Consider the following 27118-nt stretch of genomic DNA (forward strand, 5'->3'; position numbering starts at 1 on the left):
AAGGAGAACAACGAGAATGCAGAATAGTATACCCATATAGGAGCAGAAAGTATGCTAAGAACTAAGCCAACATATGAATGGAGAAAGGAGATATTCCCAATAGGGATGTCTGCAAGTAGGGGGTACAGAAACTACACAAAAAGGGGGTAGGAATTTACTGGAGGAAATTAGCAAATGAATAAAGGTATTTGGGGGCAAATAACGCAGGAGGGAAAGGTAATACAGTGGGTTGGGGCTAAGCAAAAGTCTGGACAGAAGATTAGAGACTGCCTTGCATATCAGAGATTGATAACATAATACAGGCAAAGAGAAGGGGACAGGGAAATGTGAAAGACCATCTCTGGCAGATTTTTTTTTTTAGTCGAGTCTAGAGCAAAAACTGCTGTTAAAAGGGGGACAGTTAACAAGGTGTATAAAATATTCCATGATAACTATAAGGCCAGGAAGCTATAGCTGCAAAAGTGCAATTAGAAGGATTAGTAGGATAGCTGGCCAATAAAAGATAAACTCATCAATATGAAACTGTGAAACTTTGCTCAGCTGCATCCGTGGCCTTTATGAAAAGGTATAAACCAATTAGTTACTGAATAGGAAAAAAGATAGAAAAGACTTAACTACCCTGACGTTTGGACCTGTTCAGATTCAGCCAGTTTAGTTAGGGCTTAGCAGTTCTATTATTTTAGGACTAGCTAGAAAAAAATCTAAATACAGATAGATTTTTTTTTCTTGTAACACATTTCTTCAAAGGGATTTTATTTTTTTGTGTACAATTTCATAATTTTGTATATTAACCTGTTAACTGTATCACTTACTTCATTCTTTAAGTATTTTTATTTATTCACTTTCAAAAAGCTTGTGATTGGGCATCTATTTACTGATTTAGTAATTGATACATTGTTTTTGCTTAATGGTGACATGCTGTTGGCATCCTCCTCTATTTGGCCAGACTGCAATGCTACACACTATCATTTGTGTTTATAACTATCTGACTTAGTAACAAGAGTGAAACAGTAACAGGGAGGTCCCCAGCATGGTAGTCTGCGGTGGTGGCCCTGCATTACCTTGGGGCAGAACAGAACACTGTAGTGTTGGGGAAATTTAGTAGCCTTCCTTGGAAATTAAAATGTGTTCCTTGGAAATTAAAATGTGTTAACGTATATAAAAGAGTTTATTGAAAATACAGTTACTGCTAGCAAGAGAACATGATGATTGTTATATTAAGACACACCAGGATGCAAAGAAGCAAGCCCCACTCTAAGTGTGCCATGGAGAGATATTGCAATTAAAATTAGTAAATATAATTTTATTATTTTAAGCTCTCATTAATGAGTTGAGAAATTAAGAAGATAGATGGCTTAATCCATTGGGGAGCTTTGCCGTTGCACTCCCTCACTCCATAGGACTACCAGGCAGAACAACTTAAAACTGTATCTAGCAGGGGGTTCAGAGCACCAGCAACCCCATTCTGGATGTGTGTAGTCTATCACTGTCATTAAGTCAGTAATGCCCAGTATTCGAATGTCAAGATATTTTTACTGAAATCTTAAACTTTTTAGCCCTCGCAGAATAAAAATAACATTTAAAGACAAGTAGCCCACTTAAATGATTGATACTCTGATGGGACTATCAAGTTGACACTGCCCACACCTGCGTGAACAACAATAGTGTGTCCCAATATAAACTATTGCTGAGAGCACCAGATGTTACTGAAATCCAAAGACAGTGATAAGAAAATGGCCTGTGAAACTAGGCTAAAGATTTTAATCAGTGGGGGTGTTCATTGTGAAGCCTATCATTGGGTGTGGAAGGTGAAGACCAACACCCAGAGCAGCAGTGCATACTTTCTGTACGTTCTTGTGGCCAAGCTGTCAATGGTGATATGTATTTGTGTGCTTTTTTTTTTTTTACTTTAGTCTGTTTAGTATCAGTGGTGTGACCTGAGAGATCACTTCCCTGGTGGCCATTAAAGATTTCTTTTAAATTATGGATAATTTATTGGTGAGCAGTGGAATGGATCCTAGAACCACAGTCCTTGTCCACTGTATATTTTTTAAAGTAACAGGTGCACAGGGGATTCAGAAGGCAAAGTTCCTTACAGAAAGTCAACAATAAGCAAAAGTTTCCTGCCAAGACATTTGGCTGAATTTTCAGCTACTATATCCTGAAGAAACTTTATCATTCTCCATTTGACCCAGGTCCCATCTCAAATGGCACAATCTGGCATACAGTATTACAAAGTTTAATCACTAGATAAGAAAATGCACCGTGGATGCATGTGTGTGCATGTGCACGCGTATAAAAGCTGAATGCGCTACTTAACTTTAATCTGAGAATGCAATATGGCTGTACAGAGGATGTCAAAAAGCTCTCTGAATGCCTGCTGTAATGGATCAGAGAGAAATCTGCATTTTCACATACTAATTTTCAGATATTTTATTTGTGAAGTGGGTAAGTGAGTTGGTTCTTCTCAAACCCTTTTTGCCAAAATCTAGGCCACAATTGCAAAGCTAAATTTAATATTTATAAAAAAAGTTAGAATAATCCCTCAACCAGCATGTTTTCTGTAAGTTGGAAGGTAACTGACATCTTTGCATACATGTGTAAATTTTAGACTTGTGAATTTTATATAGCTTTTTTTAATTTAAACCTAAAGCCATTGTTTCCTATCAGTGATCTAAAAACTAGTAGAGAAGTATATCATACTGATCTGTAACAATGTGCCAAACCATCTCCATATGGCCAAAACTATACTTATGATTAAAATACCACAGTGAACAGTAAAATCAGCAGGGAAAAAGGAAAATGTTTAACACCGATTCTGACTAACAGTCAAAACTAACACTGAAGACTAAAATGTCATGGAGTATAAAATTGCCAAATTCCGACAATCATGGCCACACAGGTAGAAACCGCTATCTCCAAAGCTAAGAATACAGCATCCATGGGACCAGATGATATCCCGGGCTGTGTACTACATGAACTACAAAATGAACTGGCACCTCACGTAAGTGTCATGTTTAATCATAGCCTCACCTCAGGTTTCATGCCCACTGAGTGGCGCACAGCTACAGTTATCCCACTCCACAAGGGGGGATCCACCTTGGATCCCGGGAACTACTGGCCTATTAATCTGACGAGTCTGATCTGCAAGGGCATGGAACACATTGTCATGGAACTTATAAACAAAACATCGGCAACCTTCAAACACTGGACCCCACCCAGTTTGGGTTCATGAAGGGCCGATCTTGTCTCCTGAACCTGACTGACTTCTTCGAATCAGTCTCCAGAGCTGTGGACGAGGGTAAGGTTGCCCACACAGCCTATCTGGACCTCGCCAAGGCCTTCGACACCATCCCCCACTCTGGAATCATAGACAAACTTACTAAGCTGGGCATAAATCCCTACATCACTCGATGGGTTGCCAACTGGCTTACTGACAGAACCCAGACTGTAAATGTAGCCGACTCCAAATCCAGCTCCAGACAAGTGACAAGTGGAGTGCCTCAGGGTTCAGGCCTGGGACCGCTCTTGTTTGGCATCTACTTCTCTGAAGTACAGGCCAACACTAAGGGACTCTGGCTAACAAAGTTTGCAGATGACTGCAAACTGGGAGCCATTATTGAATCCCCAAATTATGTGGATATTCTGCAAAAGGGCCTTACAGAAACAGATGCTTGGTGCCAGAGCCATGGGCTCAAGCTTAATGCCAAGAAATGTATAGTTATCCCCTTTGGGAAAAACCATGTACCCATGAATTACCACATAGGTAGCAGTACACTAAACACCGAAAGTGTAATGAGAGACTTAGGGACACAGGTGGACAGTGGTCTCACCTTCGATAACCACATCACCACAACAGTCAGGAAATCCTTCTATGTGGCACATCTTATCACTAAGGGCTTTTCATCCAGAAAAAAGGAGGCCATTGTCCCACTGTACTCATCCCTCATTAGACCCATGACAGAGTACAATGCCCCGTTTGGTATGTACCTCACAAGACATCTGCAACAGCTGAAAAGGCCACAGAAATACCTCACTAAAAGAATCATAGGCCTAAAGCAGATGCCCTATGCTGACAGTCTAAAAAAACTCCAGCTATACTCTGTGGCATATCGTTTACTCAGAGGTAATCTCTGCTTAACATACAAGGCCATGTCAAACCCTGAGCTGTTGGACATGCTCCACTTAAAGAAATCTCACTCCCTCAGAGCCACACGCTCCAGGGATCTAAACCTTGTCATCACAATGAACAAAACATGCTGGAGGGATGGATTCCTGACCCAGAGACTCCCCATACTCTGGAATAGACTGCCCATACATGTCAAGCAGACTGCCTCCTTGGCCGTCTTCAAAAGGAACCTTGACGATTGGATGGGAGATAGGAAATTCACCCCAGGTATCATTGTCAGTCGCCCTGCTAGACAGGGGTCCAGGGAAGTAAATATTGTGGGAAGAAATATCCAGGGAATTGTTATGGCTAGGCCTGTATAAGCCCTAGGGCCGATAGCCTAGAACCAACCTATGAAACATTAGAAATAGCAGTGGCATTGGGCAACCTTCACAGTGCTGAACAGCCACTTTCAATGCAAAATATTAACTACAATGGCTGACACATACCAATAGCAACAGGATGAAGTAACACCCACTGCAGAAATGACTGAGTGTTCTTAGATGATGACACTGACTGTGTGCTACTCATCCTTTTGCACATCAATTCTCCAACTATAAGCAGAGCACTACAGCCTCAACTCTACTGTGTTTAGAGCACTGTCTGTGATGTCAATGTTTTTTGAATACAGAAGAAAAACCCCAAACATAGAAATTTATGGCAGAGTGGGTTCACTGAGTCTGCCAATTATCCACCCTCAGACAGCTGCCTGTCTAATGCTAAACTCTATTCAACTTGAACCGTTTTCTCACACACACAACATTATGTGTGCTGTATGAAAATCTGACTATCACCATTGTTGAAGCCATCATGTTTTGCGGGTAATAATTAAACAGCTCAAGTTCCTTAACCTGAATAAGTAGAATTTTCTGTGTCCCAACATAGTGGATGTCCTTCGTGGTTCACTGTTGCAGTCATGACTGTAGGGTTCTTCCTGCCAGCAGCAGCCCTTGATCAGCCAGAATCCCAAAGTCTGGATTGGGCATCAGCTGAGGTCGCTTTTATCCTGACGTCAATGCGCCAGGAAGTATAAAGACCTCAGCTGACGCCATTACCCCTTTTTCTTGCCGCGTGGTGCCCTGAGCAGTTCGCTCATGCCGGTCGGCCTTCTCCTGTCTGTTTTTGGATTTACTTCCAGGATTTTTCGTTCTATAAGATAAGTACCCCGTTGGGGAGGTCTTTTTCCTTGCTCCAGTCAGATGTCAGAAAAAGTTAATAATTGTATTTCTTGTGGGAAACAAATACCTCATAGGGATTTTCACTCTTATTGTATTCCCTGCCTGGGGCCTGACCATGACGTTGCTAATTGTGGGTTTTGTGCTAGATTTAATCAGTGTACTATTAGGCGTAGGTACAACTTTGCCTTCTACTATTTTGGTAAAAGGTTTAATTATAATATGTCTTCGGATTCTTTTCCGCCTTCTGGTGTGTTTAAGAGGCGCAAAGATAAAGACAGGCCTCTGAGGTCCAAAGCAGAGGATATTACTCAGTTATTGCCAGTTGCTGGTTCGTCGGTCATCAGTGAGGCGCCTTTGCAGCCCCTGTCGTCCGCCTCTTTTGAACCAATTGCCTGTACCAACTCCGGTGTGGAGCTGATGGGGCCTTCAGAATTGCCAGGGAATGGACCTTCGGATACTACTCCCTCAGTTGGGTCCGGAGCCGGTAGACAGGTACCGGCTTCTGAGGGAGTTTTCAGGCCTTCACAGCTTCATGTAAATATGGATTCAGTTTTGCATTCTAAGACAATGACTAAGGCTCCAGCTAAAAGGAAATGGCAAGCACAGACACCTTTTGATCAGGGTCCTAGGCCTCAAAGGCAGATGCTTTGGATGGCTGAAGATTTGTTATCTATGATTAGGGGTTCTCATCCCCCTCCTGACAAAAAGCCTAGATTACAGTCCGATTATGATTCTTCACACCAAATTTCTGTTTCTTCTGCTTCTTCCCTTGAGCAGGATTGTTCCTTTCCTCCTTATGAGGATTCTGATGCTGAAGATTCCTTTCCTTCAACCTCTCCTCCTTAGGATTATTCTTTTGGTGAAACTTTGCATGATATGAGGGATCATTTTCACTGAGAAGGGCAGGAATTCTCTGAAACCATGAAAAGGCTTAGGGATTTTCTTCTTCTCCCTCAGCATAAGCCTCTTGCTATTCCCCCTGTATTGGACATTGTAGATGATGTTTTTTCAGAAGCTTCCCTCTCTCCTGATTCTTTTCCCCTGCTCCGGACAAACCAGATAAGTATTATAGGGTTCCAGATTCTCACAAGTTTCTTTTTAAGAATCTTTCACCTGATCCGGAAACAATTTCTCAGGGCCCTAAGGGTGTTAAAGCGGCCTCTGCTAAACATCCTATTCCCTCTGACCGAGAGTCCAGGGCTTTGGAAAGATGGGGTAAAAAAGTTTATACTTCTGCTACATTGTCTATTAGAGCTTTGAACTCTCAATTTCATATGCTAAAGTATCAGCAATACCTTTTGTCTGTATTTAAACAAAAGATGTCAGCTGTTTCTATCGGTGCGGATGATAAGTAGTTACAGGATTTATTGCATACTATTGAACAAGTGGGTAAACATACCCTGCATTGTGGTTTTGATTCTTTGGAAGCTTCTTGTAGGGCTGCAACAACTGGCACAGTTATTATAAGACATGCTTGGTTAAAGGAACAAAGCTTGCTGGATCAGGTTAAAGACAAACTTTTGGATGCCCCTTTGCAGCATGATGTTTTGTTTGGGGCCAAAGCTGAAGAGGTATTAGAAAATGGGAGGACAAAGCCAAATCTATGCAGATGGTTAAGGATTTTCTACAGGTGCAACCTCCTAGATTTAGCAGGCACTGGCCAGCTAAACCTTGGTCCTTTCCAAGCTTGGACAGGCCTCAGAGAAGCAGATTCAGGTGTTCCAGAGGTAGGGGACAGGCACAAACCTTTTTTAGGAATAGGCAGTGGACTGTCCCCTCTCCCAAAGGAGGTGAAGATAAGTCTCAACCCTACCGGAAACAGTCTTTATGACTCTCCCTTTCTGGTTCCAGGGGCTCCTCTCCTGAAAGCACCTTTGTGAGGAAAGATTTCTTTTTTTTTATCAAAATTGGGGCCGCATAACCCGGGACAAATGGGTTCTGGACATAGTCTCAAGAGGTTACAGATTTCATTTCCACACCTTGCCAAAACCAAAAGGTTGGCCAGATCTGCCAAATCATCAATGGGCAGAGGCACAACTGCAGGTTCAGTCCCTCTTAGCTATGAGGGCCATAGAATTGGTACCAAATTTAGAAATAGGGCAAGGTTTTTATTCAAGACTTTTCCTGGTTCCCAGGAAGGAAAATTCATGGAGACCAATCCTGGACCTTTCCGTACTAAACGCCTTCCTAGATGTACCAAAATTCAAGATGCTCACTCTGCAGCAGCTGCTGCCTATGTTGGGCAAGAATGCTTGGATGGTGACTCTGGACTTAAAGGAAGCTTACCTGCATATTCCTATAAGGCGAGAGTGCAGAAGGTATCTGAGATTCAAAGCGGGCTCAAAGCATTACCAGTTCTCTGTGCTGCCCTTTGGCTTATCTACTGTGCCCAGGGTCTTTACAAAGTGCCTGGCACCAGTAATGGTGTTTTGCAGACAGAAGGGGATTCAAATATACCCTTATCTGGACGACTGTCTTATTCAAGCGGATGACAAAGACACTCTACTTCAGCATCTAGCTTTTGTGCAGCATCTTCTACGGTACCTCGGATTCACAGTGAATCTAAAGAAGTCAAATCTGGTGCCCAAACAACAAATTACTTTCCTGGGTGCTCTTCTGAGTACTACAACTCAGATGACTTCCTTGACACCAGACAAAAAAGCGCAACTGGCTTCTTCTTTCCAACACCTGGCTTCAATGAAACAGCTAACTGCAAGAAAGGTTCTGCGGGCTTTAGGTTACATGGCTTCCTGCATTCTCCTAATACCATATGCAAGACTGCAAATGAGGAAACTACAGTGGTACCTCAAGAGTGGGTGGTCTCAGCATTACCACAGTTTGGAAACAGTGATCATGGTTTTGCCTTGTCTACAGCAAGAGTTTCTTTGGTGGGCCGAAGCCTGTCTCCAGAACAAGGGGAGGCCTTTTTGTCCTCCACCAACCAACCAAGTTCTGACACCAGATGCTTCAGATTATGCCTGGGGAGCCCACATGCACGGGAGAGTCTTCAGGGTGTTTGGACAAAGGAGCAAATTCACCTGCACATAAATTTGAAGGAGATGCTCACTGTACAGAATGCTCTGATAGCCTTCAGGGACTTTCTTCTACCAGGGTAATTGTTGATAAAGACAGACAACACTACAGTGATGTGGTACATAAACAAGCAGGGGGGCTCTCACTCTTACCCCCTGTGCAGGTTAGCCATGGCTCTGGGGTACACTGCACTGACCTGCAGAGTCAACTTACAGGCACAATTCCTGCCAGGAAAAGACAACACTCTGGCAGACACATTGAGCAGGACACTTTCAGATCCACATGAATGGATGTTGGATGTTCGGATATTCAGGATGATAGTACAGGCATGGGGATGTCCGGACATAGATCTTTTTGCATCCCCTCAGAATCATCAACTTCCAACATTCTGCACCAGGACCTACCACAAACTAGCATGACAAGTGGATGCCCTCTCATTCAGTTGGAAACACCTCTCAGTATATGCTTTTCCTCCTTTTCCTCTTCTACCTCGGGTACTTCTGAAGATAAAACAGGACAGACTGCAAATGATTTTACTGGCTCCCAACTGGCCTCGACAATTCTGGTACTCCACTCTGATGAACCTAGTTCAGGAGCCTCCCTGGATTCTGCCTCAAATCCCTCATCTACTGTCTCAACAGGACGGCCGGATCCTGCACAGTCATGTCAAAACTCTGAATCTAGCTGCCTGGCAGATCCAGGGTCTGTAAACACCTCTACTCTTTCCAAACAGGTAATGGATGTAATCCTTGAAGCTAGACAGCCCAGCACTAGGAAATCTTATGCAGGTAAATGGAAAAGATTTTGCTCCTGGAATCAAGTCCAAGGTGATGATTCTACTGTTCCGAACATTCTTCTGATTTTAAAGTATCTGGCAGAGTTGTTACATACGGGCCTATCTTTTTCATCTATTACGCTTCATGCTTCTGCTATTTCTGCACATTACAATACGGATCCTCCGATTTTTTCTCATCCATTACTTAAACAATTTCTTAGAGGGGCTAAGAATGTTCGGCCCCCTATAAGAGCACCTGTTCCCACTTGGGATCTTAACTATGTTTTGGAAAAATTAACCTTGTCTCCTTTTGAACCTGCAGCTTCCACGGATTTAAAAATTTTGTCCTGGAAAACTGCTTTTCTTTTAGTTATAACCTCTGCTAGAAGAATTTCGGAATTGCAAGCACTCATGGCTGTGGAACCCTTCATTATTTTTCATCAGGACAGGGTATCCCTAAGGAATAATCCCACCTTTATGCCGAAGGTGGTTTCGGCAGTGGCCTTGAATCAGACTATTCATTTGCCTACTTTTTATCCTTTTTTTTTCAATAATAAATCTTTATTATTTTATCAATTTTTTTTATACAGCAAAGAAAAAAAAAAAGATACAAATAATACCCAAATTAAACAAGTAACACCCATACTACAAACTATGTACACTATTTACATAAATGCTTCCATCCGTTAAACAACATCAATGAAGAAAAGAAAGCAGCATGTGATAACAAAAGTCAAAAAATCTACTATCATTAAAATGAATTGTTCTTACCAACTTTCAAATTAAGTATGCATGTCCTGGGGTTGAACTGAGTTTGGTACATTAAGCTAATATAATGTTGAAAATTTGTTCCCACACCTTCGGGTTTTTAATATTCCTTTTATTATCCTTAATTAAAAGTTTGTGTGCTAAAATATGTTTCATGGCTAAACCTTTAAAGTTTTACCATGAAGTTTGGAATGGAGTCAACCAATTTGTAGCTATATAAAGTTTCATTAGTAAGAAAATATTCATAAGTATAATCATTTGGGTTCTATCCAAATTATTAGGAGGGATATGTAGAATCATGAACTCCCAAAAAAGTGTAGACTGTTGATAACCCAACTTTTGTAGTTGGAATTCCAAAGCTTGTATATACATTTACAGCTCCAGAACATGTGCAAGAGGTCTGCCGTTTGATCTTTACAGTATGGACATTTGGGCGAGTTTTTCGAGTTAAATTTATGCAAGCTAAGGCGTGAATAGTAGGCATTATTAAATATCATCAATTGTGTAAATATAAATTTTTGGAGAGAAACTGATTTTATTGTTAAGTTAATTGCCTTTAGTATTTTATTATCTTCTATCAATGGTATTTTATCTTTCCAATATTTTGACAAGAGTATTTGATTTTGGTATTTCAACTCTTTTATCAGTTCACTTGTAGAGGCAATAAATTTGGTATCTTGTCTGAGTTACCTACTTTTTATCCTAATCCTCAAAGTGAGGAAGAAAGTCTTTTGCACTCTTTGGACATGCACAGACAGCTTCATTTTTACCTGGACAGGACCGAGATATTCAGGAAATCTGACCAATTGTTTGTCGCTTATGCTCCTACTGTTCTAGGGAAAGCAATCACTAAGCAAACTATTTCTAAGTTGATTGCCCACTGCATCATCAAGTTCTATTACTCTTTTCATGGCAATCCAGTTCCTGTTAAAATTAGGACTGATTCTACCCGGGCTACTGCTACTTCAGCAGCCTTTCTTTGTGGGGTTCCTACCAAGGATATTTTAGAGGCTGCTACTTGGAGTTCTGTGCATACTTTTTCTAAGCATTACAACCTCCCTCTCTATTCTAAATCTAGGGCCGGTTTTGCAAGGTTTTGTGGCCGCTCCTTCTGTTTCTTCTCCAGCCACCCTTTCTTAGCTTTGGGACTCAACCCTACAGTCATGACTGCAACAGTGAACCACGAAGGACATAGTACAGTTGTGTACTCTTACCATAAATGTAGATGTTCAAGTGTGTTCACTGTTGCAGTCTGAGTTACCCTCCCTCCTACCCTCTCTTTTGTTTTTTCTTTGAGTATTGTCTGTTATGAGGTATTTTGGCTACTGAGGTTTTGGGCACCTGACATCTGGGGCAAGAAAAACTGGGGTAATGGTGTTGGCTAAGGTCTTTATACTTCCTGGCGCATTGACGTCAGGATAAAAGCGACCTCAGCTTACGCCCAATCCAGACTTTGGGATTCTGGCCGATCAAGGGCTGCTGCTGGCAGGAAGAACCCTACAGTCATGACTGCAACAGTGAACACACTCGAACATCTACATTTATGGTAAGAGTACACAACTGTACTTTATTTGTAATGCATTAGTTTAAGATGCATCAGACACACTGAAAAGAATTTTTGCTTTTTCCTCCTTCAGTCATTCATTCCTCTAAGACAACATACATTGATGTTTTAACTTTTACTCAGTGTTTTACAAAAATGTAAGATATGATATTCAGGGTATGTAAAACAAGTCAATCGGTTTAACTTTCAGACTTTTTCCATCAATACAACTTTTCCTGGCCATTCAAAGAACAAACTTTATGGGATCTTGAGAAGTAATGGCATTTTACATGCACGGTTACAATGAGCTGGCAAACCAAATGTTCAAAAAAAGTTGCTGGAGATACTTAAAATAAGACAGAAAATTAATGCTGGTACAGAATAGCACTTTTGGGGAACATACACAATATTAAAAAGAGAGCAAAAAAGATTGCAGTTAATACTATAATAAACAGAAGCACAGAGAGCTATTATGAAACAGTACCACTAAACAACTGAACTACTACCAATGAGGCTAACAACGGTAAAGACAGTTAAATAACAAAATGCAGTTGGTGTATTTGACCTCAGCCCAACAGTCCTAAATTGTCACATTATTGCACTGAAACAACTTGCAAAATCACCAACCCACTCACATACTTCTGAACTGTACCTCACTATGTGGAATGTCATTCATTTGGCGATTGTGAACATTAAGACTCACCTAACAGTGGATTTTATTGTCTTCCTCATTTTCTGATTTTGTCAAGTCTGCTCTGGATGTTGTGAGAAGATGTGCCCCCCAAACCCTGACTAATATAACCGTCCTCAGGAGTTGCACTATTTGTGGGTGAGAGGACCAACATTAGATAACTCTAAACTTTACGACCACAATCATTCGGTTCATTCCTAATTTTCAGAATTTCATGTTTCAGGATAGTTCCAGTCATTGTTACAGGTTTTATAACAAGTACCATTGACAAGTTAATTTCATATACAGAACTTATTGTAAACGTGAATTAGCATTATTTAATCATGGTGTGAGCTTCCCAATTAAAGGTGTTAGGAAGCGTTGCCCATTTGGTCCTCATTACGGGAGGTAGTGTTCCACATCTTTGAGACAAAAAGTTGAGAACCATGCCCATTCTGTTTGGTTGCCCCTAAGTGAACAAGTTCTCACCAAAACAAGATATTTTTGGAAACCATACCACAATATCAACAGGTACGCCTGTTCGCCTTTAAAAATGAGCGTCAAGTCATTCTGTTGAGTTTTTGCTGCTTTGTTTATATTAAGATTTGATCTCTACAATATCGCAGGCATAGGGCGGCCACGATTGTGCAGCGGTTAGCGTTGCCGCCTCACAGCAAGGTTCTCCGGTTCGATCCTCGGCTGGGGTGCCTTCTGTGCGGAGTCTGCATGCCCTCCCTTTGGTCGCGTGGGTTTCCTCCCACATCCCAAAGACATGCTGTAGGTAAATTGGATACTCTAAATTGGCCCTAGGCATGAGTGCGTGTGTGTTTGTGCCTTCTGTAGAAGGCTGGGTGCCGGGCTGGCAACTCGACTCTGTAAAACTCCACTGCTGATCTATGAGTGGACTGGGGATCAGCTGTGGCGATCCCTAACCGGGAAAAAGCCGAAAAAAGAAGATCTGCCTTCTACAGTAACATTATGTTAAAGAACTTTTGCTCCCTTTCGTGTTTTCCTCCAATGTAGTCAAGATAATAACTGGAAAACAGACAGCACCCAAAATGTTGAAACAATTGCCAGACCGTATTAATCATATTTTGAAAAAACGTACACTCTTCCCAAATTCACAAAAATACGCTCTCGTAAGTAATACATGTTGCACTCCTGGAGGTTCTTGTGAGTTGTAGTTCCAACCGAGCGAGAACTACAATTCCCCTGAAACACGCAGTTTCCGGTAAGATGGTGGTTGTGTTCAGACGGTGAAGTTACGTTTGTTTGGTTGTGGAGTGTAGTGGCGGTGAGTATGTCATTGTGGTGTTTGCTCCTTATTTTCCCCAGTGAAGCCTATCATACTTTTTATAATGTCATAGAATATTGTTGTGCTCGTGTATATACGTGATGTAAGACATGTCGTGGTTTAGAATCGTTTCCCTTTAGTTTAAGACTTCTGGAGCTATCCTCTTGGCTTTAAGTCTCATCTCGTAACTTTTGTTCTGTGCTTTCAAGCTGCCTGTTTTTATACATCAGTTACTGTACCTGATTTGTATTGGTGTTGCATTGTTCTACTGGACTGTCCCTGCATGTTCCCATATTCTGCTTGTATAGCTGTCAAGTTTTGTGTTCATCCCTAGTCTGTAAACCATTTGGCTTGTACTGATTTTTGTTTTAGAACATTTGCTTGATATTAAATGTTCAAATGTACCTCATCATAAGAAGCATCCCTTATTTTGAGTTTTAAAAGTTCATGATCCATGCTGTTTCACATTGAAAGGATGTCATATTAATTGATAAGATTTTTAAAACTTGTATCAATGGTAAATTATGCTGAAGCATGTTAATTCATCAAAATAACTTTCTAGAAGTATAAACAAACACATTCTGACCATGATGAGATCTTCATAGTTGAAGCTGTTATTAAGTTATTAGTAACTGTTTTACATTTAGTTCATATTATTAGAGAGAGAGAAAGAGACTTTCCCACATTTTGGAGATTGAAGGTTGAGAGCTGTGTAAATATGCTTTTTTTTTTACTCAAGACTAGAGGTTGTTTGCTTTAAAGTAGTTATGAAATATTTCATGCTCTAATTCTCTAACTTTTGATAATATGATTCCAGCTGTCTTGCAGTGATTTGCAATGCAAGAGAGAGAAACATATTCCCTCAATCTTTAGTTCATACCTAAGCAGCCTACCTGTTAAGGGACTAGCATATATTTTATTTCCCTTTGTTAAATGGGTAAGTAGACTGGTCAGCATGTCCTTTCCAGAAATGACCTGGGTTTCAAGGGCAGTGCTCAAACTATGAAATACAGTAAACAACTGTCCTAGAGTACACACACAATCACTAGTACAGGCCGATTGCAAAGATATAAAATATTTACATATACATTTATTTTAGTACAATGTTATTTACAATATCAGAAGAAAAGAACCAAGAACCACAAGTAGTGAAGGTAGAAATCTCTAACAAGTAGTAGAATGTCTCAAAGGTTTAATGTTAACCAATTCAAGTGCTCCAAGAGAATATAATAATAGGTAGAGTAGTCAGCTAGAAGAACAACTCTGCATGTTTTATTGATGGCTGGCTGTAATTTCCGTGTATTTGTGCTTGAAGGAGAAGAAATTAATTAGAGGCCATATTCAGTTTTTAGAATAAGTTTTTTACTAGAGGTTGAGGGAAAGAGGAAGAAAAAGATGTGGGATTTTATAACATAGTTTTAGCTGAGCAAATGTTTTGCTTACTACTTTAGTGTGTTGCCCAAAACTTAGTGTAGAATCTAAAGCAATTCCCAGATACCTTAGCTTTGACCAGACGCCTCAACCTTCTATGTTTTGAATGAACATTCCTATTTTCAGCCCTGATTTACCCTGTCCCTATTTTTGGAGGTATGTCCCTATTTTCAGGCTTGATATAGCCCTTCACACAATTTTCTTAATTCCCCCCTTCATGCATGTGATTTTTGAAGCCGTCTTGTACATAGAAAACTGTACTACATGACCAACATACTAGTGCCAACAATAATTTAAAGAAAGAGGTAACAGATCTTGTATCTCCATTTTTCTGAAGCAAAAATAAATAACCTTGTGTGATAGAATTTTGCAGTGCATTTCATTAAAGTCTGCAGATTTTGTGCTATTTGATAATGTGTTTATATTTTACCATCCTTTTGTAAATGTGTTGGGAGAAAAATTCCAGCATAGGTTCAATTGCTGCAGCTGTGCAAGTGCAGTTGGATTAGCTAAACTCTGTACAATATACGTGGCAGCATTGCAGATGCACTTGGAGTAGCTGAACTATGAACTGTATGCAAAAATGTTGAAACAAGTAGTAGGCAGTTTACTGGTTGATAGAGTTGTGCAGGTTGAATAAGAAAGGTATCGGTTGTATCAGGTTACAGTGTAGAGCAGTGTAGTGGACTACAAACCTGAGATGAATCAAATATACATAAAAAGTTACCCAAGAAACATTATTTCTTGTGAAAGCAAATTTAGGAGAGTTTGGGTAGTGTGTAGATTAAAAAGTGTCTTGTTCGATTGGAATGTAAGTTGGTATGAATTAGCATGATATTGCATGATACATAATGTTAAATGGAGTAAGGCGTTGCTTATTACAAACAGCAAAATACTAGTGAAACTGTTAGACATACAAGGCTAATTTAGCAAAGGTAGATTGATAAAAGAGGAGAGATTATCTAGCCAGGGGTATGTGAGCATTGACAGAGCCAGGATGAGAAGAGAGAATCTTTAAGGATGGATTTAAATTTTAGAAGGTTTGTCAACTGCTTGAGGCTTTCAAATGCAGCATTCAGGAGTTTGAATATGGCACTGAAGTACAGGCAGAACCAAAAGAATTAGAGAGAAAAGTTATGAAGTAGCAATTGAGTTAGTTGTAAAATTTGGGCATTAGAATTTGTAATGTTTGTATTGTGTTAGTATAGGTATGTATTTATAGGTATAGGTATATATAACCAGTTTAAATTAAATTTATTGAAGCATTATATAATTCTATATGTATAGTTTTTAAGTTATATTTAAGTGATATCAAGCTTATAGCATGTACAATTTCTATGTTTTACGGTGTTGCTCTTTTAAATAATTTTAATTAATTCTAGTTTGTTGATTGAGTGGGTTGGGCTGAAGCATGTGTTTAATTGACTCTCCTATTTAAATGTGTTATTACTGTTGTAAAATCATACTGATGAAGGGTGTAGACCCGAAAGCTTTATCGAATAAACTTTTTTTGGTGTAACTTCGTATTTGATATTAGTTTATCACAAGAGTGTTTGGAAGGTCATGTCAGTGAGAAAGAAAAGGAATTTCTAACCGTGGATAAATCTTTTTTACCAACTGTTTTGGGAATTCCAAAAACTAACAAATCTATCGCAGATCCACCTTTCAGGCCCATTGTCTCTACCAGGGGTTCAAAAACTGAACCCCTGTCTGCTTGGATTGACAATAAACTAAAACACCTGTTGAAGATGGTTGATCACATTGTAAAGGACTCATGACATTGTTTAAATAGGTTGACCAGATTTAGAAACCTAGATGATTTTAAGTACAGTTTCCTGACAATTGACGTGGTCAATTTGTTTTCCATAATCCCACACAAAAGGGGTATTGAAATGTTCAGGAACAGTATTGTGAGTCCGGGGGTAACTGATATGGTAATAGTTGACCTGTTGGTTGAGTGTATGGGGATGGTTTTAAAAAAATAATTTCCTCATATTTGAGGGGGAAATTTTTCATCAAACAGCTGGAGTGGCAATGGGAGCCAAATGTGCTCCCATTTTTGCCAGTCTTGTGTTGTTAGACTGGGAAAAAGAGTATGTTTTTCAATCACAGTATCATGAAGGAATTTTATCTTACAATAGATTCCTGGATGATATCCTCATTTTGTGGAAGGGGGATGAACAGGAAGCGAGAGAATTTGTGAAGTACCTTAACGGGACCACAGCTTTTTTGAAATTCACTAGCACCTGGGCCAAAGATCATATCAACTACTTGGATATCAGTCTATCAAACAAGGACAAAAGTTTAGAGAGTACCATCTACAGGAAAGCTTCCTATTCAAATACTTTGTTGCATTTCAGTAGTAACCATCCCCATTTTCAAAAACAAAGTGTTGTTAAAGAGCAGATGGTAAGGTTGTCAAGACTTACCAGTAGTGACGATGTGTTCCAGGAAGAGATGTATAATTTTAATAGGGATGTTCCTGGAAAGGGGTTACCCTTTAAAGTTATTAATTAATATCAAAAAGGAAGTTTTTAAGAAGAGGGAATCAACTTTCTTGCCAATTTTATTGTCTAACTGAGAGCCCAGAAGCAACAGTTTGATCTATGAAAGTGGGAAAACTAATGCCATGGTTTTGGAATATAACGAGAGCAGTCAAATGCTTGTTGCCATTATTAATCAATGCTGGGAATTATGTTTTTAACGGGAGATGACAGCTACTTTAGGAACAAAGCCTCAGGTAGTTTTCATTAGGGGGAGGAATGTGAAAAATATTCTGGAATGGAAAAGCAATAGATCAATTTATAAATCAAGCATGTTCAAATGTGGAAGTTGCAATTTTTGCAGGTATATAAATGATGGACCTTGTGTTTATATCCAAGGGTTTGATACTTCTATACAGTGTCCCGGCAGATGTAATTGCAACACTACACATGTGGTTTATGTAGCTACTTGTTTATCATGTCCCGGCTTCTATGTTGGCAAAACCATTTGGAGGTTAAGGGACAGAGTAAGTGAACATACGAGTGCTATTAAGAATAAGGACACTCATAATGCACTTTATGCACATTCAGAGAAATGCACCAATTAAAAAAAATGTATTTTTTGTTATAGACAGGGTTTTCATGAAGGAACGAGGGGGAGACATTAATTTAGTTTTGGAGGGTAAGGAATCCCTCTGGCAATTGAGGTTAAATGCTACCATGGTTTGAATGATTTTATCTCAAGTAAGCCTTAATTAAAAAAATTAGGCATAATCAAATTGTGTAAATATAGATAATTCAATGTTTTTAAACCTAATATGGTATGTCAAACTGAAACAATATATATATTTTTTTCGTATGGAATCATGCAACAGTTTGGGACAACACTGTCTCTTTAATACATTTTTACATTATGATTCATTGGTAGGTGAATGTTATTCTGATTTAAGTATCAGTATATAAGGTGTATGTGTAAAATTTCAGAACAACTCTGAAGAAGCCTCAGTTTTGGTTGGCGAAAGCGCTAAGTTGTTCGTTTAGCAATTAAATGGTTGATTTTACTGGTTTTGGTACGTGTGTTTTTTACTTTTATTGATCTTTATATTGTTTGAGGATGACAGAGTGAACTCATTTGTCAAGCGAGAGGATGGTGTAGGAGTGAATATCATAAGTTTGATCATTTTGATGTTCAAGAAGTGATCAGACTTTTGTAGCCATATTTCAAAAGATGTAAATGATTTTTGAGTGAGAGTTTGTAAATTTGTGTGGTGGTAGGTATAACAGGTAATAGTAGACTCATTTGTATATTATATTTCTTTGAAGTGGACAGGGGGGTACTTCATTTATAAATATATCGAAATGTAAGAGACCAAGGGTGACCCTTTTGGGGGGGGGGGCACTGACTTTAGTTTTTTGCCATTGTGCACACAGAGTTTTGCTGTTAAGGTATCTTTGAAAGCAATGAATAGAAGGTAGTATGAGGTCTCGGAGCAGAAATCTGCCCAATTTTTATTGGGTGAAAGACTGTATGAAATGCCTTGGGAAAGTCAGAGAATGCTGGTTTGCCTTCATTATGGTTTTAGTAGATAAAGTGAAAGAAGGTTAGGGAAGCTGTCTCAGTATTGTTAGTCCTAAAGCCATGTTGACAAGATGGAAGGAGGTTATTATCTATGATGTGGTGCAGTAGTTAGAAGTGGTTTAAATTGCATTTCAATAAAAGTGAAGATAATTCAGTGGAGAGGAGATGAATCTTAATATGCTAGAGTTTGTCATGGCACAGTTAATTCCTCCTGACCACAAGGTTGTGGTTAGTGGTCCGATGTTGAGTGATGTCATATCCAAAGCAGTTTGCTTCTGAAAGTAGCATGACTGAAAGGTGTTGTACTTGTTGAATTGTTATAGTGATTGTTCATGGGGAAGTAAATGAACCCATGGAACTGTTCAGAAACAGAAGAGGAATTTGGCAGTGTATTAGTACATGTTCTCTTTAATGTCTATAAATCTGGCACATGCAGTTTCCTGGCTTTTTTGTATGTAACACGTTCATTCCTGCTGTTTTAAGGCACTTTGGTGCACATGTAGAAAGAGTAACATACAAAATGATACAAATAAAGATATTTTCTAGAAGTAATATGCAGCAGCAAAAATGACTGAAGTTTAAACTTCATGTAACAAAAGAGAATAGCACTATGTAAACCAATGGAAGATTATCTATGGGGTGTGGTCAGTAACAGTAGCAAGAGACGGTATAGCCTTGGCAGTTATCTATCATTTTTGTCAGTAAGAGACATTTCTTGTGAGTTGTGAATAGATGTTGAGAATGTGGATCAAGTGTTAGTATACAAGTTAATGTCATGCAGAACATTTTTTTCTTAGAAATGATTGCGGATTAAGTTGTTATGTAATAAAAGGTAATTTTAAGGGCATGGCATTTAGTAATCAGAAGTCAAAGAAGGTAGGTTTTGGGTCTAGCTATTTCAAGAACTTTTGGAGTTTTAGGTATAAACAGATTTCCGATCCCTTAGGACTTCCTTGACGAGGAGCTTATAAGTAGTAGCAGTGGAAAAAGATGAATGTAAAGTTTGTATGTAGTGGGCATAAAGGTGGTGATAGTTGTGTATTTACAATGCCAGCTATTGTGTCTCACTGAAGAGGATGTAATGATGCTCATTCTTGGGGGGTGGGGGTTATGAAATGAACATCGATGTTCTGAATGACCTGGAGACAGTATTAGAAGCAGTGTCATAGAAACCAGGAGAAATTCCATATTCATTTGAAAGAGCACCACATGACTGGTAGCCCCCTCTCTGCTACTGTTGCCAAGGAAATAAGAATCTTTCAGCAGGTAGACGCGTGTTGGGAGATTTTTAGTAATTTTCACCAGATGCTGATTAAGAATCGACCATATCAAGCGTTTCTTCCCAATGAATTTGTATGGACTTTATTGGCATGCAGTTTGACATCTCACATGAGTCCTGAACAGTCTAACTGAAATTTTTTTTTTAATTTACTTGTCTGCATTCATTGAACCAATAAAAGCAATATCCCCTAGCTATTATTAAAGAAAAAACACAACGTTCAGGGTTATGTTTTCCCCTGTAATATCACCTAGAAAGAACACACCTGTATATATGTAAATAGAACTGCCTCCCTTTTGCCTTTGTCTGTTATTGATATAACTGTATTCTTATAATAGTACCATAATTTACCATGTAATTCTGTTTATGTTATGCATATATAGTACTGTTGAATATGTTATGCTATCTGTTGTACTCTATTTATTTGCTATATGGGCTGGGCCTGCAATTGGTCAGGTTTTATTAGTACTGTAAACTGGTAAACAAATGGAAATAAATAAAAATATGCAGGTAATCCCTAAAACAATTCATTACATTTCATTTCCATTTTCTCTACAATAGTTCATGAAGGTCCCACCATATTTTGCCTGTTCAAATTTTATGTTGCAGAAAGGTATTTGTCACAGCTTGTATGACCATTCTAGACATACTGCTCTCTGTAGTTTAGTGTTAGTCACTAACCCCAGTCTCATATTCTAACACTGTATTTCTGAAGTCAATAACAGGCTGTAAGATGCACACATTAATAGTTAAAGTAGCTACTGTCAGCTGCAGATGAGTAGATAGAGTTGATGTCTTTTTACATCACTGTTGCAGTATTCTAAATGGAAGGGATCCCTCGGTCAGGGCAGCCTGACTCTTGGCCAGTATACCAAAGCTTAATAATCTTGTATGCGCTGTACATGTGCTCCCCGCATAGAACGTAGGGCATAAAAGGGATTTACAGATGCAGCTACCAAGAACTTCTTTGCCGCCAGTTCGAATGCCATTATTGCTAGTTGGTCTGAATGCCTTGTTGCTGTGCTGAAAACCTAGCACCAGATAAGTGCTCTGTTTGGGTTGCATTTTGTTTTTCTTTTCTTGGTCTTGTATTTTATTTTGCTTCCTAGAGTTCATGTTATCCAGGAAGTGAAAATGTCAGTGTGGAAGGCAGATTCCCTGTAAGGATCATCATGAACAGTGTCTTTGTTTGGGTGCTTCCCACGACCATACTTCTTGTAGTTATCTGTAAGGCATTTGTGCTTATGACAGAGGCCATTTGGTTTCCCTGACCATTTATCTTGAAAAGCAACATCCTAAACAGCCCAAGTTACTTCTGCAGAATCCTTTAACCCCAAGATACTCCTGCTAGGTAAGAAGATGGCCAGAAAGTCTTGACTGGATTCTGCAGCTGTCCAGCCTCCACTGGAAGTTCCTCTAGAAGCGGGTAATGGCTCTATTGGTTTTCGGCATCTGCATCGGATTGCTCTGCTGTGACCCTGTTGGTGGCCAGAAAGGATACATCTTTTCACACATCCTCTGAGGTTTTGCAGGCATTTGCTCTGAATGTCGAGGGGGAACCGCAGTTGATTATCTTGGAGGGTCTTAGTGGAATTCCTCAAATATTGGTCAAGAAGGAGGTTCCGGGTTCTCTTATCGAATCTTGGCAAGGTTTGGAACCTCCGGTATTTGCTAAGGATGTACCTAATGAGCTTCTCTATGTTTTAATTTAAATATGATTAATAATATTTCCTATTCTACTAATGTTACCTAATACATTAGAATGAATATTGTTCTATTAATAGTAATGTAATGTAATCCTACATATATGTAAATGTAATTCAATGTAAATGTAATGCAATGCAATGTAACTATTCTTGTGGAGCTTTTCACCCCGGGCCTCCACTGAAAATGGGCCGACTTGGCCCAGTGGGCTATCCTGGTCAACAAATGCAAATGCAGTAAATAAAATAATAATAAATGTCCCTTCCAAAAAAAGAAGAAACAAAGCATGCTTCAATCTGTCCTAAGGAATCCTCAAAGGTAATGGCAAGTGTTTGCTCAGGGCTTGTTTTCTGCCGTGATGTCCCTGAAGCCTCCCTCAAGGGATTTCGGTGCCTGCTCCTCTTTGGACCTCTACCCCTTCTAAGTGGCTTAGGAAACTGGATTCCTCAGATGAGGATTCAGTACTTGATGAGGGGTCTGTGTTCTAGTTTTCACAGCTACCTTCCCCTTTGGCTAATAGTTTTGATGAGGAGGACTCGGTTGGCCCCGAGTCTCCTTCTGAGGAATTGTCCTTTGGTTGCACAGTGGCTAAGATGACGGAATACTTTAGGTGAGATTCTTCTCAAGTGTCTGATATTTATAGGAGATATTATGAGTTCCTTTAGGTGGATACTCCTAAACCATTGGCAGTTCCTCCTGTGTTGGCTGCCTTGTTAGACACTTGTATTGCTGCTTTTAAATCTCCTGATTCCTGGTCCTAAGAAACCTGATAGTTCTATAAGGTTCCTGGGGATTGGTAATTTTTATTTAAATGTCCTTCTGCTGATCTTGCTGTTTTTTAAGTCTCTTCTGACAAACCTTCTAACCTCTTGCCGCCTTCCAAACTGTTGCCTTCTGATAAGGATAGCATGGCAATGGAGAGAATTGGTAAGAAAGTTTACACTGCTTCCAGTCTGTCCTTTAGGGCTGTTAATTATCACACCCACATGATTGGATGTGCTCTGGCCTTGATTGCTTAGGCTTGTCAGGTTATTTTTGACCTCTCTGATTCTGAAGGCAAATCTTTTTTAGGTTCTGCTTCTCAAGTGGCTAACCACTCTAAATGTAGCTATGATGCTGCCGAAGCTGCTTCTGGGGCTGCGGCTTTTGGGTCTGTCATAAGGTTGTGTGCTTGCCTTCAACTCCTGTCTCTGCCTGAGGACATTAAGGCCAAGTTGTTGGATGCTTCTTTGGAAAATATCTTTTTGGGAATGCTGCTACTGGCCTATTTAAGTCTTTTCAAGGGAAAGGCAAAGGTTTGCAAGACCTTAAATATATTTTTGTCTCTCCTATTATCCTTCTAGATCTGCTTTTGTTCGCAGGCAACCCCACCAGGCCTCCAAAGGCAGGAAGGGTGGTGGTCCCCCTCTGCTAAGGCTTCTCAGATTTATCTGGCCCAGAAGCCTTCTTTATCTGATATTCACCCCCTCACTTCTGTTAGATCAGCTTCCTTTGTCTTTCAAATTAGTGTTTCATCACTTCAGACTCTTGGGTTTTTTCTATTATCTGTCAGGGTTACTTCATGGTATGGAAGTCTCTGCCTGGTTACTTCATGGTATGGAAGTCTCTGCCTGCTCTTTCAGGGATCCTTCAACCTCCTGTAGGGCAACTTCATCATTTCCTGGAGGTTCTAGGGTCCTTAGTGAACCAAGGAACCATTCAACCGGTCTCTCCTTTCCAAGTGGGAAAGAGTTTTTATTCCAGGATGCTTCTGGTTCCTCGAAAGGAGGGCACTTGGAAACCTGTTCTGGATGTCTCCCTGCTCAACACTTTTATCCGGGTCCCTTCTTTTCAGATGCTTACTCTTCAAACCCTCTTCCCTCTTTTACTACCCCAGGCTTTTCTGGTGTTTTTGCGTCTGAAAGATGCTTGCCTTCATATCCCTGTTCACCCTTTTTTCGGGAGGTTTTTTGTTTTTCTATTTCTTCCTTTTGTTTTCAGTTCTCTGATTTGCCCATTTGGCCTCTACTGCCCAAGGATATTCACAAAATGCCTAGCTCCTGTGATTCCTTTCTGCAGGATCCAACGCGTCCAGATTTTTCCTTGTTTAGATGACCTCTTGCTTCAGGCGCCTTCTCCAAGTCCCCTATTACAAGATCTGGAGTTCACCATTTCTCTTCTTCAAAGTCTGATGTTTACTATCAACTTCCAAAAGTCCATCCTGACTCCCTCTCAGGATCATGTGTATCTGAGATGCAGAATTCAGACAGTGCCAATGTTGGCCTCTCTTCCACCTCCAAAAACTTTGTCATTGACAGCCTTCTTTCAGTATCTTCTTCCAGTGACCGTCATGCCAGCCAGGAAGTTTCTTCAGGCCCTGGGATTCATGGCCTGTTCTATTCCAATGCTTTCTCTTGCCAGACTGCATATGCTGAAGCTTCAATGGTACCTCAAGTCAGTTTGGCTACAGCATTGTTACCCTCTGGATTTCAGTGTACCTCTCCTCTGCCTAAAGAAAAAATCTGAGTGATGGATTCAAGTTTCCTCTCAAACCAGACCTGCCCTTTCAGAGTCCAGTCCTTGTCAAGAACTGTTCATGGATGCCTCAGACATGGGGTGTGGGGCTTCTTTCGGTCACCTGAAAGTTCAGGGTCTCTGGCCTCTTCATAAGAAATCAGACCATATCAACTTCAAAAAGATGAGAGCTGTGTTTCTGGCCCTTCTAGCTTTCTACCCCATGTTCTCTCCAGGCTCCTTGAAGCTGTACACAGACAACACTACAGTGATGTGGTATGTCAACAAGCAGTTATTGGTTAACACTTCAGGCAGTATACATTCTTTCAGGGCATAGTCTAGTGGCAGACTGTTTGAGCAGGTCCACAACACAGGCTCACAAATGGATGATTCACAGACGTGTTTCTGGACATTGTCCAACTGTGGGGTATTCCTCAGGTAGATCTTTTTGGCTCCCCTCTGAACAGGCAGCATCCTCTCTTCTGTTCTAGAGTGCCATGACATCTGGCATGGAAGACGGACACCCTTTCTTTTCCTTGGAAGGAGATTTTTCTTTATGCTTTCCCTCCTTTTCCTCTAATTCCAAAAGTCCTGCAGAAGATTCAGACTGGTGGACTCCAAAACATCTTGCTAGTGACTCCCTTTTGGCTAAGACAGCATTGGTTCCCCCTCTTAATGCATCTGGCCAGGAGCAGTCACCACAAGTTACCTCACTGGTTGGATCTCCTCACACAGGATGGGGGGGGGTCTCTCATCCATCCTCACTTTTCCACTCTTCAGCAGACACTACTTCTGTTTTTATCCCTTTTTGGCACCTCTTTTCTGAGGATGTGCTCAGGGTGTTATAGGAGTCAGGGAAACCTTCAACCAGAAAATCTTGTATGTCCAAATGGAAAAGATTTTCTATCTGGTGCAATGCGTGTAAGCAGGATCCTTTTACAGTGGGGTTCCTTTTTGTCCTCTTTTATTTGCGTGAGTTGCTCCAGTCTGGCCTGGCCTATTCTTCAATGAAGGCCCATTTGTTAGCCATTTGTGCTTGTCTGCCCTTGAATCTCATTTGGCTTCTTGTTTTGAGGTCAAACAATTTCTTAAAGGCATCCTGCATATTAGGCCTGCAAGGAAACATATTTCTCTTTCTTGGGACCTTTTAATTTTGTTTTGGAAAAATTAACTTGGGCTTCTTTTGAACTTGCAGATTCTGTATCTTTGCATCTTTGTACCTGGAACACTTTTGTTGCTGGCTCTTACTTCTGCTCACAGGGTTTCTGAGCACAAGACCCTTATGGCCATTCCTCCTTTTATGTTTTATTACAGGGACAGGGTGTCTCTGTATACTAATCCTTCTTTTATACCCAAGGTAGTAAATGAGTTGTCCTTGAATCAGTCAGTACAACTCCCTTCGTTTTCCCTTCTCCTCAGTCTGCTAGTGAGAGGGTCCTGCATACCTTGGATTTACACTGACAGTTCAGGTACTGTATGGATAAAACGAAGGCCATTCGTAAGTCTGATCAGCTTTTTGTTTCCTTTCATCCGAGGACATTGGGTTTGGCTGTTTCTAAGCAAACCATCTCCTCCTGGATGTCTAAGGCCATTTCCTTTTGTTATACTTTTCATTCTAAATCTCTTGTCTACTTCTGTTAAAGCTCATTTACTTGGGCTGTTCACTCTTCTGGTGCCTTCTTCAAGGGGTTGGACACCAGTTCCCTCCTTGAAGCTGCTACTTGTCTTCGGTGCACACCTTTACTAAGCATTATAAGTTGGATGTGGTTTCTAGGGCCACAGCAGGTTTTGCTAGAACCATTTTATATGGGTTTGTTGAGGGCTTTTTTCATTCTACCACCTCCCATTCTGTTTCTTGAACTTTTATCCTCTCTCTTCTGTTCAGAATACTGCAACAGTGGTATAGAAGGACAGTACAGTTATGTAAAATCTTACTATAACAGTAGATGTCCTTCTATTTACTTTTGCAGTATTCGCTCCCTCCATCCAATCCCATCTTGTTTTTGTTTTAGATTCCCTTCTGGCTGAGGGTTCCCCTTTTTATTCTGCTTTTTTTTTTCGCTTCTGGATGTACATGGTTTCCTTTGTCCTGTTGAGACTGTTCTCCTCTGGGGCAGTTCAGTTCTGGGTAGGTGCATCCGTACATCCTTTTAATGCCCTACGATCTGTGCAGGGAGCATAGGTGTGACTTACGGTGCATGCAACATCTTTAGGCTTTGATGTACTGGCCAAGCGGGTGGAAGATCCCTTCTGTTTAGAATACATCAGCAGTGAAGAGAAGGGCATCTACTGTTATGACAAGAGTTTACACAACTGTACTTTACTGTGAAGTGACTGGTATGATATCTCAGAAATAGTATGGAGTAAGAGTTTGCAAATTTATAAGGACTGCAGATTTAAAAAAAAAAAAAAAACTGCTCCTTGAGTGTTTATTTCAAGGATGGTTTAAGTGTGCTATGAAATAGAGGTATCGATATGCACAAATCAGGGGTCCTTCTGCGGAAAAAAAAAACTTCAGGCAGCTTCCAGAGTCTAAGAAGCCTGTCATTGTGTCTAAATGGTGAGAGAACAAAATGTTATTATGTTTATATAACATGTCATATAGAAAGGGCACAGACTCCATAACAGGAGGAAGACAAATACTGTGATAAACAAAATGACATGGCAGTCTCCAGAATGACCATCTGGGGTATTAAAAATTAAAGTGTAGTATGACACAC

At 40.1% G+C, this 27118-nt stretch overlaps 1 protein-coding gene across 1 annotated transcript in view; it reads left to right on the top strand.

The window, feature by feature from the left end:
• The first annotated feature begins 13334 nt into the window (after positions 1 to 13334).
• Positions 13335 to 27118, top strand: part of DDX23 (DEAD-box helicase 23) — a 497343-nt gene continuing 483559 nt past the window's right edge. The window contains exon 1 of the mRNA XM_044083796.1: positions 13335 to 13429. The gene's annotated coding sequence lies outside the window, so the exon portion shown is untranslated. The remainder of the gene's footprint in view (positions 13430 to 27118) is intronic.

The sequence above is a fragment of the Protopterus annectens genome, chromosome 9.part0, assembly GCF_019279795.1.
Source record: "Protopterus annectens isolate FY-2018-M chromosome 9.part0, PAN1.0, whole genome shotgun sequence".
In the NCBI taxonomy this organism is placed as follows: domain Eukaryota; kingdom Metazoa; phylum Chordata; order Ceratodontiformes; family Protopteridae; genus Protopterus; species Protopterus annectens.